Source organism: Rhipicephalus microplus, chromosome X (genome assembly GCF_043290135.1).
Source record: "Rhipicephalus microplus isolate Deutch F79 chromosome X, USDA_Rmic, whole genome shotgun sequence".
Classification (NCBI taxonomy): domain Eukaryota; kingdom Metazoa; phylum Arthropoda; class Arachnida; order Ixodida; family Ixodidae; genus Rhipicephalus; species Rhipicephalus microplus.
This window is the reverse complement of record NC_134710.1, coordinates 100,547,183-100,567,439: the sequence shown is the minus strand read 5'-3', so window position 1 is coordinate 100,567,439 and position 20,257 is coordinate 100,547,183.

Sequence of the window (20,257 nt, the reverse complement as noted above, 5' to 3'; positions counted from 1 at the left end):
AGCACACCAGCCGGGCACCCCCATCACCCAGGCCGCGGCAGCCATGGACTTCACGCACGCTTGCATCAAAAAGCTCTTCGCCTGGGTCCACCCGGACCAGAGGGTGGCCAACAGGCGGAACCCAAGAATCTTCCACAGGCAGGCCTCAACAGGAGGGAACGAGCTGACCTGCTGTGGCTGTGGACCGGATGCACGTGAATGGCGGCTTGCCGCGACCTCACGAGACGCTGCGCCTCCCCAGTTTGCAGCCGATACGGCTAATCCGAGACCCCCGAGCACCTACTTTATGCCTGATCTGCTTTGGCACAGGAACGCTCGAGGGTCATCGTGGCCTACCGGAGACATGGCCTTTCTGCCAACGCCCTGGTGCATGTGCTCTTCCCATCTCGTCCCCATCTACCAGCGCTTCGGAGCCTTGCGGAGTTCCGGCGCGATACAGGAATCGTGGCCTACCGCTTAGAACGGGACCCTTACCTGCCCTATTCTTGCTACCGGACCGCTGTTTGTGCTGAAGATGTCTGCGCCACTGCTCGCCTAGCCTTTTCTCTTCTGTCTACTTTTCTCTCATTCTCCCTTCCCGCAGGCGTGGCGACAGGCTCTCTTACGGGCTGCAAAAATTAGGCGCCTTCTTCCTCTTCTGACAACCACCACCACCGTTTCTGTGGAAGCGGGGGTAGGGGTTAGTGAAGTTAAACCATTTGGCGGCCCAGCTCAACACTAAGATGGTGGGGACCAAGAAGGTCTAAATAAATCTTGTTTAGTTTAACCTCCTTGGGGGGGGGGGCATGAGAGTGAAAGAAGGAGAGAAAAGAGAGGGCACCTTTTCGAAATACTAGCCGCATTTTCTGTGCTGGTTATGGTAGATTACCATGCTGCTGCTGAATTTTCTTTCTCTTCAGTCCTACTGGCAAGACCCTTACTGCAGTCTTTTTTCGTCTTGGCGAGAGACAGTAGTTACGTTTACATGACCAAACTGGTAAAACTTTTTTTAAATGTTAGCCTTTATGTCCTCTCTGAGAATAGAACTCTTTTTTCTATCTCTTTCTTATGAACAAAGTGGATACGTTGTTTTGACCCGGACAATGCAACAACGCTGGCCTGTGAACAGAACAGAAGAAAAGAAACTTTCTGCAAGCCTGGTACTCACGTTGTGATGCCTCTACGTGTATTAGCTTCCGTGGCCTCCGTAGATTTGTACAGACCTGTAAGTTGAGTAAAGTGGTCGAATTTCCCTTATTTCTGTCAGTATATGGGAATAATTGAGTTGGCTTAGGTGGCGTAATGATTGTACCTTTTATTACTTATTTATTTTGTTACGTTGTAGTGAACATTTCCTTATTTTGTGCTTGAGGCTGTTCGTTTTCAAGAAATGCATGCTCACACAGTACCTACTTTGAAAAATGTTCACTATGACAAGTATCAAAGCAGAGCGGGCAGTGCAAATTAAAAATCAACAACGCCAACTTATCTCGAAAAATATTTTGCAAAGGAGATGAAGGCACGCTTTTCCTAAAGACAAGCCGCGAACATGCAAACTGTAAGGGCCTACATTGCTAGAAGATATGACGATGAGCACGTACTAAACTGCGACGGGAATAATCAGCATTATTATTTGATAAAATTAGAAAATTGCTAATGCTGTCTACGGGAGTACCAATATTGGATTATTAAATTGGTTTTGAATGTTTCAGCAAAGGTAGAGCTATCAATTCGGAAATATATAAAAAACTTCGCCAGCTTTGAACTTTGTTCGCGTCAGCGAGGTGTGTTCTTATCATGTAGCGACTGTCTGACAGTGTACATGAGATCCGCTTCGTGATATTGAACGATCATCCTGTCTTTTGTGTGTGTGCGTGCGTGTGTGTGTGTGTGCGTGCGTGGTCGGTTTTAGAACTTGGTTGTTCTCATAGACTCGCAGGCTGTATAGGATTTATTGAGTGTCGGTGGCTTCAGTGTCCTCAGTTTTCGTGCTTCTAGCGCGATGTAAAGTTCTCAGGTATAATTATTTTTCGTTAAATTATGCAGGAAGAAATCAGCCGAACTCTTGCGTTGTCAATGAATTCGATGGATGGTCCTTCGGGGATGGTGAACAGTTGTTCCTGGTGGCTGCACCTTCTTCGTTTGTTGTGCATCGTTTTGCAGCATTTTGGGTTTCATTTCAAAGCGCCCCACTTAAAACTTGTGTGCTGTGGATTTCTTGTGATCTGTCTCCTTGTGCTTTTTTGTTTTTTGTGGCTTTTTTGCAAGATTGTTTCTTGTAGTTTATAATATTCGGAACAAAATGCTAAAAGACTCATCCAGAGGTAACATAGGTGGTGTTGCAACGAAAAAAGTTGCCGTTGCACCATACATGCTTGGTGTTTCGCGCAATCTCCGAAAAATTTCCGAGAAGTCAGTGGTGGACTTGGTATCTTCCGCTCCCGAGCGTCTTCAGAATTTATGTCAAAAAGTTACTTCACAAAGAAAATGTGTAAATGCATGTCACATCACTCATCGAACATTTTTTGTAACCTGTACTCGCAATGTTGTCTTTGCCATTCTGTTGACCTGTAAAAGAACCTATGCTAGTCATACAGGAAATGTATTATTCAGAGACTAAAAGATCATCATTGTGATGCTACAAAAACAATCTCGGGACATACGCACAGTTATTGCTGAGCTTGTGGCTATTATTCCTTGTTCGAAAACACTTCGATACTTAATAAAAAACCCAGCGCAAAAACGGCAGAAAAAAAGCAGGAGACAGGACATAGCACTGGATTACATATAATCTTTATTTAGAAATGCAAACACATATATATCATGGCAGGCAAATAACTCGTGTCTACCACAATATCACAGATGTCACACGAACGTCACCTTCACTGTGTCGCCTCTCTGTCTCACCGCGCAAGTGTTCATATGAAAGATAAGAAATCAATCTCTTTTTGAGAAAGGGTTACAGACGCCCTATTAACGTATTGATCTTTGATGCGTGCAATTTCAGCCGCTTCCATTATCTCCCTAGTTTTCCTTTCTTTGTGCCTATCAAGGACCTTAGAGTCACGAAACTGCTGTGTGCAGCCACAATCCCTACAATGGATGCCAAAGTGGCCGCTAATTGTGTTCTTCACGTTATACTCGTGCTCCTTCAACCTTGTGTCGACGCACTTTCCTTATTTGACCCACGTATGTTTTTCCACAGGACAGCAGGATTGAATACATTACATTTTCCGCGCATTGTATGTAGCTCAATTTATGATTTATTGCGCAGAGATGCGGCATGATTGCGGGTTTGTTTACTTGCGCACACATATGACAACAGCTTTCTCGGCACAGAGAACAGCATTCTGACGTTGGCATGCTTCCCTATCTTTTTCAAATTATGTGCGATCTCATGCATATACGGTGTAACAGTACAATTTTTATTTTTGTTACAATCCGATAGTCATTGCCGGTCCTGGGTATGCTTTAGATTTTTTAGAATAGCTTCTGCGACGGAAATTAACAGATGTAGTGGATAACCTGCTGTATTAAGGCGTGCTAGCTGTTTACTGAAGCTCTCTGAAATTAAGCGGTGACCAGACTTCTTTAAGGCATTTATAAAGCACGTTGTGGCAATAGATCTTTTCACCATATAAAAATGGCAGAAATCAAAAGGTAGCAAAGGCTTGCTGGCTCGTGGCTCATACTACAGTCATATGTGATCTGTGTCAAATTGAAGCTTTAGATGTAAAAACCTAAAGATCCGCCCCTCTGGTAACTCATGCGTTAAAATAAGTGGCTGGAAATACTTGCGAAAATCATTTAACATTACCAACATTTGTGGTGGTAGGTCTGCTTCGTTCGTGTGCAAAATAACTAAAAAGTCATCTACGTAGCGGAAAACCTTGGTCAGCCTTGAAACCTTCATTTGGTACTGCTCTTGCCTATCTAGATGCCCTAAAAAAAAAGATCTAATATCGGCGCTATGCTAGAACCAATGCAGACCCCGTTTGTCTGGATGTAAACCTTGCCATTCCATGTTTCAAAATTTGAATGAACCACATAGTTAAAAGCTCTAAAGAACTTCGAACCGACATCCCTGTGTCGTTCTGAAAGGCGGTTGCACCATGCTTGTCTATACACTCTTCAATACACAGCATAAGTTGACTATAAGGCAAGGAATAGTAAAGGTCCTTGACCTGAAATGAGCACGCCATGTAGGTTTGTCGTTACAGGTGTCTAAAAGTGCAATTTCATTGTCAGATTTTCGCACAATAAAGAGGTCATTTACTTTCAATTCCTATATATTTTTGCAGGAACAAAGACACGCATTTCTGCCATGTATAATTTTCCGATCCAATTACCTTTAATGGTGTGATTATGGTTTTTTTCAGTGAAAAAACATATGCATGCTCACACCTTTGCTTTTATCAATCTATTTCACCAAGCTCTCAAGATTTAGTTTTGTACACAACTTTTTGGCTTTTGACTTAACCTGCTGAAGGGAAACATTCCGCTTAACGGTGAAAGCTGCAGATATCGCTTCCTCAGCCTCTGATTCAAGCGTGCATTCCCTTAAAACTAGGAAGCTGCCCTCTTTATTAGACGGTAACAAAGCCAAAGAGTTAGTTCTCATGAAGGACACTGTTTGCCGAACTCAAATGTCACTTTCCCTCTGTCCACACTTCATCATAACGTCAACACCTTCGAACACGCACCTGTCAGCGTCCGCCTCTGGAGCCAGCTCAGACACTTGCCTCACCAAGGTTAGCAGTTCAAGCGCAGTCTTTTCAGGTTGTATGGCGAACTTCGGTCCTCTGTTCGGAACTTTGCGAATGCCGTCCGGAAGAGACACGTCCCCGAGGGTTTTGACGCCGTCGAATTTTGCACTGGTAAACTTAGGTTCGGAAGCACGAAGTTCAGCTAAAAATTGCAGAAAATAACGTCGTTGGAATGTCGTCCGTGTTCTTCAGCATCAATTTTCATTGTTGTAATATGTGCGTCCGCGGTTCGTCACGTTTATAGAATGGGAAGGGTATGCATGTGGTTGGTTGTCAATTGTGTGCATGACACATGGTGAGGAGTCACTGCGGAGACACATGAAAATAAGGCAGCTTCACCGTAAGCGCGAAGCAAAGAATGCGATGGCAACTCACTGGAATGTTAGACGAAGTAACGGAAGCAGTTCACTCTAATAGCATGCGTCCTGGCGTAACTTAACAAAATGTTGGCGTATGAAGATGCGGCCGCGGCATCCAGCGAAGCGACCTTTGTACTGCCTATGGCTTAAATACAAACTTTGTGGTGGAAGTATAACACGTACAGAAACCAGCAGCCGTTTACTCTTCCCCTCTGAACATAAACGGCCTGCGCGACTGCGCTACCACGCCCGACCAATTTAGGCCTGAATACGCATTTCCTATGCTCACTGTTGTTCTTTATGCGGAGCATGACAGCGATGGCAATAATGCACCTGGAGTAAACATATCGGCACATTCCTTCAAGTTTTGTTATCGCCCCGTTTCACTGTCAGTAATTCTCAGCGCAAACCGTGCCCACACTGTTCGAGAAGCTTCTGGACTAGATAATTTTGTTAAGTTAACGCCCACATCGTGAACATTGCAGATAATTCTAGAAGCTACGTCGCTGCTAGCAATAACGCTAGAATATTCGATGACACGTGTATAAATGCCGACACGCTTCGCTGCTTGTCAGTTGATCAACGACCGATGCTCAGTTCGCTGCTATCAGGACCAGTATCTTGCTGTAACCTGACTTTCCTTTTACGTGGTCACAAGTTCGGCCGAATAAACAGTTTAATCTTCAACCTACTGTCTGCTCCCTTCATCGAGGTCACGACCCCGTGACTTCGAATTTTTATCGTGGCAAGAAAAAAACTAACAACAAAACTGAAGTACAGTCACATAGATTAAGTCTGTTAGTGTGGATAATATAACGCTGCGACGAAATGCACCGCTGTACGAATCTTCACACAGCCAATATTTTAAATGAAGAGTGTGCAAATGGCCTTTAATGAATTTGTGAGTTGGCTATACACGTATAGAGCTTATTTTTGCCGTTTGGTTGTACATAATATGTAAAGTTCCAACGAAAACAGTTTGCCTTCAGCCATTTTATTTACATTCCTGCTGGCCACTTCTACCTCTTCCTCTATCCTCTTCTTCTTCGCCTTCTACAACCGATTCTCTCGGATCACTATATCCTGCCGAACTCCTGTTTTCATCTCTCCGGAGACGGTACGGAAGTATATTTGACAGAGACGCCGCTTCGATCTTGCCGCAAGGTTCCTGGTAATTTACTGTCTTCAGTATGCCTTGCTGTCTTTGTAACGAAGTAGATACCCGTGAACAAAGTCTTTCAGTAGAGACCTTGGCGCACAAGAGCCATGCTTCTAGGTTGCACATCGGGGAGCTCTGATCGATGATTCTTGTCGAAGTTTTTTTTTTTCATTGCTTGGCAATATCGTTGTTTCACGAAGAAATAGTCGACTAGGTTATCACTATTTTGCTCATGCGTGATGGCTTTGTCCCACATGTCTACAGCGTTCTTTCTGAAGGCACAGATAAAGCTGTCATTCCATGACTCCCAAGAATCATCTTTATGCCGGGAAAATTGCAAATCGAACCATTGTTTGGCATTGACAGAAAGACAGGCTCAGATATTTCGTACTTTGGCATTTCCAGAAAGACATGTTCGCATATTTCGTACTTTGTCACAGTCTCTTTGCCAATAATTCTGTTCGCATGCCCACTCGAACGTGTTAAACCAATAATATACGCTGGAATCACCGTGAAAGAGGTCTGGGTTTACTGTGATGTGGTAAATATGGTCTGATGCCAGAACCGTCAACCTGTGGTTGACGGTTCTGGCATCAGACCGAATTCTGACCGGAAATTGCTGCTTTTGCAACCAAATCAACTGAGAGAGCTCGTGCGATCACCTTGACGCATCTGTCAATGCATCAGAATGGCTCGGCGATTGATCCTTAATAGAGGCTTGCTTTTCCCAAGCTTCCAACTCCGAAAATGGTATGTTAACCTTCACAGTACCTCTGGCGATGACGCCACTGATTGGCTTTTCGGCAATGGTGGTGATGGATTTGATGCGACCAGGTGTAGTAGTCTCTTCGTGCACCACAACGAAGTTATTGCCGTCCAACTCGTAGCCTGCAATTACTGGCCGGCCATCCCGCTGTTTAAGGTAGAAGGTTACTCACATCTTTCGTATCCTGTCAATGGCTGCGCCAAATATAAAGTTCCAACAAAATCAGTTTGCCATGAGCCATTTTTTTACATTCGTTAGTTAGTTTGTTTGTTTCCCTGGACTCAGGGCTCCCACCCACTCAGGGGGATTGGCCAAGAAAGCGTAGTGCACTTTTTCTGTGAGCATTATAACTATGTGTAAAAGTTAGTTTGTATTATAGTATGACTAATGTAAGGAAAACCACATAAAAAGAGAGTAAACAAAAAAAAACATTGAAAAGTCAATTAGAGAAATTTTGAGATTTCAGGCGTTGTGATTATCACACAGCTGAGTTTACTTCACCTCACCATTTAGATTTTTTAAGATACCAAATGATAATTATTTGATTGAAGATTGCAATAGGATACGTTTGGATGCCTGAATATAATCGCAAACGGCACTCAAAGAATCCCTGTGGCAATGTCCCAAAACTCAGGCACCAAAGTGTAGTGCAGTTTCCGCCGTCAATATAATGCCTATTTTAGGAAATGGAATAACGAGAAATCTTTTTCTAAGTATAGCCAGAGTCTTTCAATGCTTGTATAGCGTATCGGCGACAATACAAAAAATAATGTTGAATTCATTCAATTTCTCTGCAGAATACGCATTGTTTGACCAGCTCTGTGTAGATACAGGTTTAGGGGGGGACACGACATCGAAATTTAGTAATTAAAACTTCGAGCTTTCTGAAGTGACTCCAGTGGGGTCGCCGTGGACACTTGAGGTGGTTATATTCCTTCCATGTAGTTACTTTACTTATCATATCAGTGAAGATTGCTATTTTTGATATCTTATTGCTGTAATATATTCAACTTTTGGCAGTACAGATAAAATTGGGCCATCAAGCGCTGCTCGTGCTAAGGAATCGACCAGTTCATTTAATCTTAATCTACAGTGTCCTGGAACCCACAGTTACCTCAGGAGTCTCAACTGCGGTGGTACCAATGTTCTGAATGTCATAAGAATTAGAGAGTTCTCAGAAGCTGTCAGAGCTGCACAAACTGAAAGGGAATCTGTCATTTTTCATTTGACGGAAGTTTTCAAAGAGCTAAAATAATGGCCACAAGCTCAGCTTTGAAAACTGGAGTAAAATCAGGCAGTCTCACTGAGAAGGACCAGTCAAGCGAATCAGTGGCAACGCCTACACCTGCCTTTTGATTATTTACTGAAGCATGTGTGGCTATTATATGTTTAGTTTCTGCATGCTCCAAGTAATCTAGTAATATGGTATTTAAAAATTTGAGAGAACTTAAGTTGGCGTTTTGGGGAAAAATATCATCATATTCAATTACAACATTACAATTCGAGTCATTAGTCTCAATTACATTTCTAATGTTCACATTTATACTTCGTAGTTTCTTTCGTACAAACATAATCTGGGGTGCGTGAAACCGGGGTCAACGAGCAAGAAAGAAGGCATCTGGGTTTGAGATAAAAACGTATTGAGATCTTCTTGCCAGTAAGCTATAGAATTTTAAAAATGCTTGTACTGTCAAAATGCGAAATTGACAAAGTAGTGTAGGCAGGCGGGCTTCCTGGTACAGTACACTGATAGCCACAAACGTGGGGAGTCCCAGAGACATTCGCAGTGCTTCCCACTGCCAGACAACTAGAGGTTTTGTTTTATAAGCAGGGCCACCCGAGAATATTATGCAGCCGAATTCCATGATGGGGTGCATGTACATCTTGTCCAACATTATCAAGTTGTGCCTCCGTAATCCGTATTTACGGTTACACAGCTTGTGCAGTAAGCCTGAGGCCGGTTGTGTCTTGGTAGTTATATACTCTATGTGTGGACTCCAGTCAAGTTTTTCATTATAAATGATTCCCAAGTATTTTATAGAGTCTACTTGCTGGATGGGTTCCTGCTCATATAGAATTGAAATTGAAACTGAGTCTGCAAACGGAAATACTAATAGCGCACTTTTGTTGACATTTATCGATAATGAAATCGACTGCAACCAAATTCCTAACATATTATTATATCTGTAATTTAAGTTGTAGTGAGTAAATATTATAGTCAGTAGCAAAGAATGCGATGTCACCAACATAAATGTAGATAGTAACTTCTTGTTCTGTTGAAATTGTGCTCATTAACACATTAAACAACAGTGGAGATAAGACTGCTCCTTGGGGAACTCCGCGCGTTTGTTTAAATTTAGATGAGGAACATTCATCCTTGACGCAGTAGAATTTTCTTGATTTTAAAAATCACAAAGGCAGATGATATTGTCATAAGCTTTCGCAAGGTTCCCCTTTAGATGGAGGCGGAAATGTTGTAGGCCCGTGTGCTCAGATTTGGGTGCACGTTGAAGAACCCCAGGTGGTCGAAATTTCCGGAGCCCTCCACTACGGCGTCTCTCATAATGATATGGTGGTTTTGGGACGTTAAACCCCACATATCCATCAATCAATCAGGTTCCCCTTTAGGAAAGAGGGTGGGATGAAGGTACATTGCAGCGCTTCCCCCCTCTAATAATTGAAATTCAATGTATGGGAAAGACTTAACAGACTTGAGGGGAGGGCGTCCCCATAACTCCCTTGCAGGTATGCGTGTGAAAATAGGGAAGGGAACAGGCTCACAACGGCCACATAAAGATTCACAACGCCAGCCTCTTCATGCGTAATTCACGCTCGATATTTCAACCCAAATCCAAAGGATGTTATTGAAGTTGTATATTGAGCAATCGTCTTGACATGCAAACACTTAGGTTGGTTTTACATTCTTAAACCGAAATTAAATCTTCCCAATTTTAATTACTCATTCAGGCAGTAGCCTTATACTGCTGCAGCTCGGGACAACCTCGAGCAACAAAGTCCTATGTGGGCCACACATGCTTCCAACAAAGCACACAAAGCTGAGAAGAAGAAACAAAAAATGCGTAGCCACAATAAGCAAATTATAGGTTATCCTTAGAAACATCTCAAAAGATGGTCTTTTCTGTTTTCGCTGCCCTGATACATCGATTGCAGTCGATTTCAGTTACATTTAAAATATTTCTCTATGTCTCGAACCTACGTTTTCCTTAATATCTCTGTGTATCACTCTCTCCTAGGTCAACCCCAAGTGGCGATCAATCACGTGACTTTTGCTTCTCCAATAATTAATGGTCTTTGAAAAAGACCATATGGTGCACTGTTTGTTTCTGGCTATATAAATGTGTCATTACTGTTCTAGGCGATCACAGGACTGAGTATCTGTGGTACAATTTTGAAAAAAAAAAACCTCAAATATGCACTGGCGGAATTTATCAATGAAGCCTTGTTAGGAATGTTACAGCCCTAAGCGAAGCTGTACCGGTCTTGCATGCATCGCGGCACAAAACGAAGCGTAAAAATGTCATTTATAATATGACTTGCTAGATATGTATACCGGCGCATTGGCATAAGGCCAGCTGGGAAGAAAATTTACTGCTTGTGGCGTGTTATTTAGATTATCAAGATTACCTTTGGCATAGAACAAAACATAAGTTTTTCTGGTGGGAAATATATTGATTTGCTGCTATTGACAATTTTCTTGATTAATCACATAAATAGGCGTTGTAATAACACAGTGATTTTGTCGATTTGTATTGTGAACAGCAGATGGATACAGCTTCTTTGCCGACTTTCCGTGCATAAGAAATTGTTGAAAGCTCTGCTATGTTTGTGCAGCCGCAATACAGAATGTATTTGTACTCACTGCTCTAGATTAACAGCTGTACCTTATTGTGTCATGTAATAATGTTTACTTTTGTGATGCTTTGCTAATAAATGTACTAGCAATTAAACCACATTTTCTAGACCACTCATGTTTCTACCGAAAACAAATTTCCGCGCGAGTCATCAAGTGCCCTATCGAGTTATTTGACACGGAAACTGTCCCCGAACAAATGTTTTGTGCATGTGTTGTGAGCGCGAAAGAATTACCAGTAGGAAGCTGACAAAAAGCATGTGTGCAAAAGAAATACAGTTGAAAAAATGCAAAAGATGTTCATTTTCCGTTCGTGTCCGTCAAGACAGTCGTGCGATTGTCAAGCGCATAGCAGACCAGTGCGATGGCGTTTTTCCATTCTCCTCGCGTTTGAAGAGGAAGTGAGAGGTCACAAAGCACGTGTGCCTAGAAACGAGCACTCGATGTAACTTCAGCGACCGGTCTGAAGTTGTGCAGCCATACCAGTAGTGTGATGTCTCATTTTGCCGCGACGCCAAAATAGAGAGACAAATAAGTGGTCCACGTGGCTCCTTAACACCACATTCTACTTCTCCCTTCACTTTGCCATTGTTCTCATTGTTTTCGTGCTGATTGGAAAGAGGACGGGAAAACAGTTGCTTGGGCTGCGAGCTATGTTACAAAGGTGATGATAACTGAAGAGAACCAAAAAACATCACTGCCGAGGAAGGTATAGGGGATGCTGTTAGTAGTAAATGCAATGCGACAGTGAAGGGAAAAAAAAGTGGACCAAAAGATAAAAGATGGCTTGCCGTGGGCAGGGACCGAACCTGCGACCTTCAAAAAACGCGTCCGATTCTCCAACAACTGAGTTACCATGGCGACTATATTTCCGTCCACTTTATGGGGTATGCATGTACAGTTAAACGTGGGAGCGTCCCCTAAGCTTTTTTTGGCAGTGCTGTCTGTTAGTTCTCATTATGATTGTGTCTAACAAAGAAAAACGAGCCCTTAAGATTTCCAACTGTTTCCTTCAAGGTAATGATATCACGATGAAACCGAGGATTCCTGAAACCAGATATGCGGAAGACGTAGGTTTTTTAGCGGACAACACAAGTTATCTTAAGAAATTGGCAAGGACGCGTGGCATGTGGTCATGTGCAGATATCTATTTTAGCTACGAAAGATTGATAAACTATAATTTTTGTTGACAAAGAAGTACTGACGAATGATGCGTCACTCCTACATAAAGTCATTCCCAAAGTACATAACATCACCTTGAAAAACGTGGACATGAAATGGAGGAAAAGACCAAGAAAGCTGACAACAACGTGCAGGGGGTGATTGAAAATGTACACAGACAATGAGGTTTCATAAAGAAACACAGACTAAAAATTGAATACAAAGGATAAAGACAAAAAGAGAACAAAAGCTTGCAAGGATAGCAAAAAATCACAAGGTAAAATCTGTTCGATAACGCTAGGGTCCACACTATGCTATTTGAAGCCCGATTTCACTGCCCAAGGACAAAAACACGCCGCTGTAATTGTTCGCAAAAAGAGAAGGCATGTGCTGCAAGAAAAGTCATAAAACTACTCAGCTCATTGTGATGAAGTCCTGGGATATTGTATCCGACTACACCCGTGGTAGGTGTGCCTATTTCAGAGTTCCTGGGTTTTGTTGTGAATAGGAGTATTGACTAGGCAGACATTGATATAAGCAAAATACGTTTTGAATGAAATCAGCAGATATTGATACAATAGGTATTGCTACGGGCATATAAATACCAATGCGTTTTAAAGACATGAGCTTTTATGAACAAGAGAGAAAAAGTCTGGACGCTAAATCACAATAAACGAAGCAAACGTGAATCTAAAGAACGAGCATGGTGGCTGCTGGTTGGCACCAGCGTTGCATACGTTCTTTAAAAACAGGAGCGAGAGCTCGTTCCACGTTTCTTCCCAATTTGGAAAGAGTTTCCGTTACGAATTCCTTAAATGCTACAGGAACTCGTTACAGTTACGTTTAAAAAATTGAAACGTGTCTTTACATTACATCGACTTCAAATAAAATATCGTGTCGGATACTCCTGACACAAAATAAAACAAGAATTTCGAAACTCACATCGAGATACTCATATTATACTAATGTAACATCACCAACAGGAGGTTACACGTAGGTAAGATGATCCTAAATAAACACTGCTAACGAATGTTCTACAGCCGACCGGCCCCGATACGGACAGCTATAACTGCAACTTTCGTGCTTGTCTAAGTTCAACATATGCGGCACTTTGCATGTCAGTCTTCGAAGACGCAGTCATGTGATAGCGCGCCTCAGATATTCAAATAGAGATCTCCACCAAGCCACCAAACGAATATCACTAAATTTTTTGCGCAGAAAATTGCATTGAAAGGGATAATGAATTGAAAGGGATAATATGTACGTGTTTAATGAGTGCTGATTCAATATTTGAGTATGATAGCGAGGAAGAAATTATTTCCGGGATACATAAAATTCCCTGTTCAGAGATAGGAAATATATTTTTTGTATATTATTTTTCGTCTGTTCTACTATCTTTTTCTCTTTCTTTCATTTGTTTTTCTCTATATTTATTTTTGTCGTCATATATATTTCTTGTACTATCTCTATCGCTGTTGTCATTGTCACCTCTTCTATATTTTCCTCTCTTTTGTTTATTTCTATTTCTTTGTTTTAATCTCTTTCTCTCGATATCTGTCTACGCTCGTTCTCCCCTTTTCCCTTCTATCATCCTCACCCTATTTTCTCGCTTCCATCTCATCCACACGAACTGTACTATATTATACTATACCATACTTTACTATAAAAGCCGATGCTATTTGCATGTTGCAGAAAAAGGCGTAGCAAATATAAGATATGTATACGAGCAAATGGAAAGTCAGCCAGAATGGTTGCACTGGTGAGGGGTTTTTCGTTACCGCCGTTCTAGTGCATAATTGGAAAAGGCCGTTACTTGGTGTATTCGTTCTAGAGATGAACGTAAATTATTTAGTGCAACGTACGCGTTCTTTGTTGAGTCGCGATTCGAGTGGAATGGACACGTTAGCGCTCTGTCTATATTGAATTGTTTCAACATGCATGTCAAGTCTATGTTGAATAAATATTTAGAAATAAAAAAAAAGATCTCTATAAGCAAGTAGTTACGACGCTGGTCTTCGGATCGTGGATTGGCGGTTTAGAATCTCGCCTCACCGAGAATTGCTTCCACCTAGAATTTCTCTTGCTTTCTCTTTCTTCATATCTATTTCATTCGCTCTCACCCTACTCGTTCCCTTACACATCACAGCGCATCTCACGCCGGAGAAATTGGCACACGTGTTCTGAGAGCGAAGCAGAAAATTAAGAGGAGGATGGAGAACACGGGCGGTTTATGATCACATGTAGTCTGGCTAATCAGGAGAATCCCCAACCGTAATAGCGGGGTTAAAGAAAAGAATCTGCGTACTCTGGTACAGGCATTTGTGCTCAGCAGGATTACTTACGTGATACCTTATATGAAATTGGATGCTACAGAAAAAGGCAAGGTCGAAGCTATGATCTGGCAGGCTTTCAAGGCAGACTTTCGGCGGCCTGACAATGCGTCTATGAAAAGACGTTAAAATTAGGGGTGCACCACACTTTAGAAGAACTACGGGAGGCGCACCTGGTGATGCAGCACGCTAGGTTTTTAAGTGGGCAGGAATATAATGGAAATGATGGGCATTGGGCCTGAGGCTCCCGCTGGGTGCGGCGAGACTCTGTACATAAAATCTTTGCCCCAAAATGTGCATCTGATTCACCATGAGCAACGCAGGCAAGCAGGAGCAAGAGCTTTACATGTTGTGTACGGGGAGTACAAAGTGGCAGTCTATACAGATGTCGCGGAATATAAGGACAAAGACACTTTTGCGATTGTGGGGGTGGACAGGCGGGGACGCTTGGTCGCCTCTGGATCAGTCCTCAGTAACTGCAGAGGAAGTGGCAATAGCGCTCAGTCGGACTTGATTCTCAGTGATTTGAAGACAACCATCCGAAGTCTGACGAGGGGAAAAAGCAGTAACCACCGCACGATTGCTGCATGGGTCTACGGGAATAGAAATTCGAGAAATAGAAAATGTCGGGGTACCAGCACACTATGGCAACCCAAGAAACGAGGCGGTTCACCTGAATGCTTGAGGTTTCGTCAGCCGGGGAGGTGAGCCGACCATCCGCGAGAGATGGGCTGGTGACTTCTGACGACATTACCAATCATGATAGAGCCCGCGGATGCTTCATACACGCCCGCACAAGTGGTTGACTAAGACCCGGGAACGCGTCTAGAGAAAACTGCAGACGCGATCTTTTTCCAACCCATACGTGTTGAGCAAAATATGCCCGGAGGAGATTAAGCCGCAATGTAAATGGTGCCAGGCTGTAGCAACATACGGTCACATACTGTGAGAACGTAGCATGCTGCCGCCGGCGGTGGATGGTATGCGTGATTCCTCTCTCGAGCACTAAGAGGCCGTGTTGATCAGATCATGCCTAGTTGTCCATGCAAGGGTCGTGAAGTGGCCACACATGTCGGCGACAACTTTGGGCTGATGGCCATCTAACACAGATTCGCCCGCAGTTGCATTCTGTCGAAATAAAGTTTTATCATCCATCCATCTTTCTATCACGAGTGTTGAAGATTGGGCGAGTTGGTTCGTCGAACTTGAACTGGTATAGCGCATTACGGGGAAGAAGAAACGGCCGAGCAGACCGACACAAGAGGACAGAGCGCTAACTTCCAACTGAGCTTTATTGTCAAACTGCATCAAATATGTAGACCGGCGCAAGCATACAAAACCACCCTAACGCAACGACAAGATAGCACACAACATCACACCGACACATATCACACATTCATAGGCGCTTACCCTGATTAAGGAAGGCCACTTCATGTTCAGATAAACCCAAAGAAGGGGCGCTAATACACGTGCTGCCAGCTCTTGCTATACAATGCGCTTCTATAATTTCTAGAGTTAATTGTGACGGGTGCTTTTTTATCACTTCACACTGGTCAAACATGGGGGTACATCCACAATCGCGGCAGTTAATTCCAATGTGGCCCTGGATTGCTTTGTGAGCATTATAATGGTGCTCTTTTAGCCTTTCATTAAGGCATCGCCCCGTTTGGCCGAAATACCACATACCACATGAGAATGGAATCGCGTAAACAACCCCCACTACACACGGCACAAACCGAGTTTTGTGCTTAGTTGCGCAACCAGTGGTGTGTGATTTGAGAGGGTTGACAGCTTTGCAAAGCCGCTGTAACTTATCCGGCGCTGAAAACACCACTTTGACGCTGCATTTCTCCCCTATCTTTTTTAGCCGGTGGGAAATGTCATGCACGTAGGGTAAAACTACGGGTCTTTTTCGGTCGTTAGATTCCGGCTGGGCCTAGGAGTTGCATCCTTTCTTTATCTGTTTTAATAGCTTTTCAGCTATAGATGCCAGTAGGATAGCTGGGTACCCAGCACTCAAAAGCCTTTCAGCTTGAGCAGCAAAGCTGCGATGCATGACATGATGACACGATTTCCTAAGAGGATTGATGAGAGAAAGATTTGTGATGCTGCGCTTAACTAACTTGGAATGGGAAGAGTCATAGGGTAAAAGGGGTTTTCCATTTCTAGGTTCAAATAGCCAGCACACATGGTCAGGTGAAAGAATTAAATTCAAATCTAAAAAGCGTAAGCTATTGTCAACTGGCAGCTCATGAGTCAATAAAAGCGGTTGAAAACATTCTTTGAAAATCATTACAATACCGTGGTTAGGTGCTGGATCTTTCTACGACACACGGCAGACATATAGTGCAGCAGCTCTGCTGTAAAAAAAAAATAATCCGTTCCTCCCGCATGTGGTCAGACTTGGGCTTCTTGTGCTTCCCGATGCCTCAAAGTGAAAACCAGAATGCATCATAGTCACATGACATGCGAGCGGTACATTTTTGCACCTTACGCGATCGCCCATCCACCTTTTTCTGAAGATGTGCGTGCGTGCACCTGTTAAATGCTGTGCGACGTTCGCAGGAGGAGTGCCGTTGCCCCATACCGTTCTTTCGTTCACCTAACGCGTTACAATTGCAGTTCCACTGAACCTGAATGGAACGGTGGTGTTCTACAATTCCTCCTAAAAGGAACTGGGGCCTGCAACGTCGTTCCTGCCGTTCCGTATAACACTGGTTGGCACCTAGTTTCAAAGGCTTGCTAATTAATATAATAATATAATCATAATATTTTTTGATGAAGTCCCCCCTCCCCCGAGACATCTGAGAAACGCTGTTCGGTGGTTGAACGAAAATTCGCTTGCAATGGGCCTTTGTGGGGAGTCATTTAAAACAATGATTTTTCAATATGAACCTTCGCCTTCCCAGCTATTCCGCGCACAGCTCGCATCATGTACAGCTGCAATACAGAATCTGAACCGACTGCATGCTCGTATACTTCAAAAGAATATGGGAATGATCGTAAACGTGGTTCTTCATTTTCACACGCAAACTCTCAATTATTTTCAAGTGGTCTTAAATATCCTTATGGCTATCGTTTATTACCACCATGTCGCTCTTTCAAAAAAAAAAAGAACGTTTCGCGGATTAATCAACTCTCCCCCGCCTCGTCCGAAGAAAGACAGCTGGACCAGTTTTTCATAAAATTCATTCATTCATTCATTCATTCATTCATTCATTCATTCATTCATTCACTCATTATCGTGAAAGTTTATATTATAAAAAGTGCTCCATATAACACCTTCTTAATGATACCTCAGACTTATACATGTCATAGATAAATACTCCTCATAACAACCATATGCTAAACACTCAATCACACACAGCCTCCCAGCATGGTTTTCTTATGTTGCAATTAAAATGTTTTTGGTTCGCAGCTGGACAAATAATAATGAGAAATTCCAGTGAATTACCTCGCGCCGTAAAGCACCACACGCCATCATCATCGTTTCTAGAAATCATTGCTTTTGTAAAAAAAAAAAAACGTGTGTTTATCCTGCTTTGTTGTTTCCAGTTGTACTTATTTTACGGTATTCCTAGTATTCTGTAAAATGTGCTTTTCAGTGAGTTCAATCTCCCTGTAAATGTCTAAAAAAGTCTGTGTACGCATTTGATGTGATATTAAGGAGTCTACAACCCGTCAAGCAGCTAATCTCAACAGGTCGGTGTACCCGTAGTTCTTTGTATGCTCTGTTCAAGATGATACTTTCAAATTGAAACTGATTCATGATGCAAAAGCCGTATGTGTCTGTGTTGGTGGTGACATTGAAGACGACCTTGCGAAAGCTGAGCTGTCCCGGAAAAATCCCGATGGATACAAAGAAAACTCAGGGTTTGAGCTGCAGTCGAACCCGGGTATTCGGAGGTAAAGCTGTAGACTATCTGACATACCCCTAAATTTGAATAGTGTGATGTTGAAAGTATATGGAATAATACTTGAACGCAATACCGGAAGAAAATGGCGCTTATACTTCCGAAGAATACTAAACTGTTTCTTTCGGCTCCCGCGCTGAAAACGTGACTTGATCACAGTGTCCATTGTAAAACCAAATTTTCTACCGCGTTGCGAGGGATTTGGTATGAGGCCGTGTTAGTTTTTTTCTAGGTAACATGCAAATTTATACGTTTACAGTAGACAAAAAGATACCGCAGTGAAACAATATTGCGGTACTTCTAATGATGCTAATATGTAGCAGAATTACTTAAAACAAAGAAAACAAGACATCCGTTATAATATTAACTAAAATTTATACAGAATAATTATGGACACTTTGCATATTTCTGCGAATAATGGTAAGGCGTGTCCTATCCTGTTGAAGAGCACAAAATGAGACTAACCGCCGTATTCTAGAACGCCCCTACACTCAACGCTTCAATTTGACTTGAAAAGGTTGATGGAAGCGCAGTCTCCTGGCAAACCAAGTTACGGCTTATCGGCAATAATCTGCAGCAATTCTAGAGAAGCGCAGCGTCCATTTCAGTCGAGCAGTTGCACAGGGCTCAACTCAGTCAAGTGAAAGACGAAATTTGAGTCGAGGAGCATTTGTGAATACAGGGGTAAGAGTTGGGTTTCACAATATTTCCCAAATGACTGCACACTGCATCACCTGCAGTGTGCAGTAATGTAGGTGGTTCGGTAAACGGTAATGTAGATGGCTAGGGAAACTTGGCTACGATAAAAAAATTACCGACGATTACAATGCAATTCTCATACTAATGCGAATTCTGAGCGCATGCAGCTTCCTTTTGGGGCAGTGCCCATTGTGTCTGAGGTTTTTGCGTTCCTCAGCATTGTAACATTAGCTACATATTACCACAAAAATTGCCAGCACTCCTGTGCTACGTGTTCACTCTCTTTACGCTCGTTTGCTTTCTCGTTCACGGCGCCGACACCAACGGCGACGTGGCTCAGCGCAGGAACGGGTGCCTAAGTGCTGCGCACTAAAACGCGAGGTCTGTGCGGAACACGTACCGCAGTTCCATCGATAGCTAGAAGATCCGGCCTCCCTAGAGCACGTTCTAAACTCTCTTGGGGCAACTAATACAAATACACATGCAGGGTATCCACTACTCTACAAATCCTAATTATTAAAGTTTAGGCATCACCCACTACACCATTATTCGTCTTTCTGCGGGTAAGTCAGGTACCCGCTACACATCTGTACCGTATTATGTGGACTTTGTTGATGCAGCACGTGACAGATGACAAAGTAGAATTATGGCTGAGCACTTCGAACTGGGTGGGAACCACTGAACCACACTCTTGTGGCGCAGTTAGCATTGTGTGATGACAGGTCACCAATAAAGAAAGATGTTAGACAAGGCGATACGATCTCCCCAACTCTATTTGATGAGTGCTCACAGAAAGTTTTCAAAGGCCTAGAATGGAAAGAGTTAGAGATACGAGTTAATGTTGAATACCTTAATAACCTCTGGTTTGCCGATGACGCTGCATTGCTTAGTAACTCCGGGGATGAATAACAATTAATGGTTACTCAATTAGACAAGGAGAGCAGGGAGGTTGGTCTTTAAATGTATCTGCAGAAAACGAAAGCAATGTACAACAACCTCGGATGAGAACAGCGCTTCGAGATAGGTAGCAGTGCATTTCATGTTGCAAAAAAGTCCGTCTACTTAGGACAGGTAGTCACCGGAGAGCCGAACCACAAGATAGAAGTAACTAGAAGAATAAGAATGTGATGGAGCACATTCGGCAAACATTCTCAAATCATGAATGCTAGATTGCCACTATCCCTGAAGAGGAAGGTATATAACAGCTGCATCTTACCGGCACTTACCTACGGAGCAGAAACCTGGAGGATTAG